Genomic DNA, 2,500 nt, shown 5'->3' on the forward strand with positions numbered 1-2,500 from the left:
CCTCCCCGACGCCTCTACCTTAGAGCCTTCTCCTCTAGCTCGTCGAGTTCCTCCTCCTCTCAATCTTCATCGTGTTCTAGCTGGTGAAATGAGGAAAAACGCTCCTTGAAAGACGGCTTCGAGTCGCCGGCCATAATGTGCCTTCTGCAAAGTTTGCATAGCCAGGGAACGCGTAGAGACCAAAGTATAAAAAGGCCGAACGAAACTGGAATGAAAATTTACTCTCCATTGTGAAAACGGCGATAAAAACGGGTAATTGGCCTTTTCATTGCCGATGGCGACTTGTAAGATTTGTTCTGGCTGCCGCTTGGCGTTTTTCTTTTTTTCTTTTTTCTTTTTTTCTTTCCGCTCTTTTTTTATTTCTTCAGCCGAGCGAAGCGTCCGGCAGTCAGACGGTTACGGAAAAATTTTCATCGGAAATCGTTCACTGCAGAAAACGAACGACTTTATGTTTCGTATGGGTGACAAGAACAAACGCAGGCGGGAGCTGAAGGTCTTTTAATCTCGTAACATTTCGCTTCGACAGATTTTTCGGAGACTCATATTGAGGATCATAATGGATCAAAGTGGAACGCCCACATACGTACATCCACGTGTATACGCACACACACACACACGCACACACACACACACACACACACATACACACACACACACAAACACACACACACACACACACACACACACACACACACACACACACACACACACACACACACACACACACACACATACATACATACACACACATACACACACACACACACACACACACACACACACACACACACACACATGTACAATATATATATATATATATTATATATATATATATATATAGATATATATACTGTATATATATATATACACACATATATATATATATATATATGTATGTGTGTGTGTGTGTGTGTGTGTGTGTGTGTGTGTGTGTGTGTGTGTGTGTACTTTTTTCTATTTATACCTGTATTTGTATTTACATGTGTATGAGCTTATATTCATACAAATCACATTTTTCCACATTAATCCTAATTAATTGGGAACCGATTTCCTTTCTTCTCTTCTTATCAAACCTCAGTGGTCCAAGTCCACACGTCCAATAAGATATATCTGGGCAGTAGGTCCCATAAGGTCCAGATAACTTTTATTTATTGAAGGGCTGATGGGTGGACGAGATAGAGGAAGGGTTTGTTTGGGGACTAATGAGAACAGCGATTCCGTTTCTCTTTGTGAGGACCAAGTGCAACCAACCCACAGCTGTAGCAAGAGTGTAAGGCCCCTTCCTGACTGTATTATTATTATTTATTTATTTATTTATTATTTATCTCTTTTTTATTATTGTTACTGCTATATTTTATTTGTTCTGTTTTATTGTATTTATGTATTTTATTTTATTTATTTATGTTTTTATTGATTTGCTTTATTTTATGATTTTTTTTATTAATTTTATTTATTTATATATTTATTTATTTATTTACATTCTGTCGAAAATTACGACACCGTTGTATGGAAAGCAGATGACGTCAAGATGTCGCGGGGGTGGGGGGAAAGCATGACGTCACCTAAAGGAGGTCCGTGGGAGGAAAGGGACCCGAGCTATCCCAAATTTGGGGAAGGGGACCCGCTGGGGGATTTTTTTTTTTTTTTTTTCTTCTTCTTCTTACCCGGTGGTGTCCTGAGGTATGCGGACTCTCACCACACCGACACCACCCCTGTGGGTTTGTTGCGACGATTACTGCTGACCTTCGCGGGGCGAAAGTTGTCCGGAGAGACCAATTATAGCAATGGGAGTACATGGCCGCTATAGGGTACAGCGCCGCGGGAGGGACGGGAGAGACGGTGGCCGGCCTCCACGGGGTCCCGGACCAATGCCACGTGTGCAATGTTTTATGATTATTATTATTACCATTGACATTATTATTAGCATTTTAATTATCATCATTGTCACCATTATTTATTATCATTATTACTATTATAATTATTATTATTGATATTATTTTTTCTTGTTACTATTATCAGCCATTATTATTTTTATTATAATTTCTATTATTATTTTTATTACTATTATTATAATTATTTTTATTATAATAATTATTATTATTATTATTATTATTATCATTGTTATTATTATTATTGTCATTGTCAGTATTATTGTTATCTTTATCATTATTATGCCTTGGTGGATTAAAGAGTGTAATGAGGAATAGACATTTGGGAATGGATGCTAAGAGGGGACTGTATGAAGGAGTGATTGTGCCAACAGCACTGTTTGGGGCAGAAACATGGAACATAAGAGAGGAAGAGAGAAGGAGTTTGAATGTGTTTGAGATGAGGTGTCTGAGAAATATGATGGGGTTTACTAGGCTGGATAGAGTGAGAAATGAGGAGGTGAGGAGGAGAACAGGGGTGGAAAGGGAGTTGGGAGATAGGGTTGATGAAAGAGTATTAGGATGGTTTGGACACATGGAAAGAATGAGTGAAGAAAGACTAGTAAAAGAGG

The 2,500-nt window shown here is 38.5% G+C and overlaps 1 protein-coding gene across 1 annotated transcript in view; it reads left to right on the forward strand.

Moving 5' to 3' along the window:
- The window catches only part of unc-5, a 256,136-nt gene that overhangs the window by 193,664 nt on the left and 59,972 nt on the right, over nt 1-2,500 (forward strand). The gene's annotated exons all lie outside the window — the stretch shown is intronic.

The sequence above is a fragment of the Oratosquilla oratoria genome, chromosome 15, assembly GCF_046742065.1.
Source record: "Oratosquilla oratoria isolate Oo_2021 chromosome 15, ASM4674206v1, whole genome shotgun sequence".
Classification (NCBI taxonomy): domain Eukaryota; kingdom Metazoa; phylum Arthropoda; class Malacostraca; order Stomatopoda; family Squillidae; genus Oratosquilla; species Oratosquilla oratoria.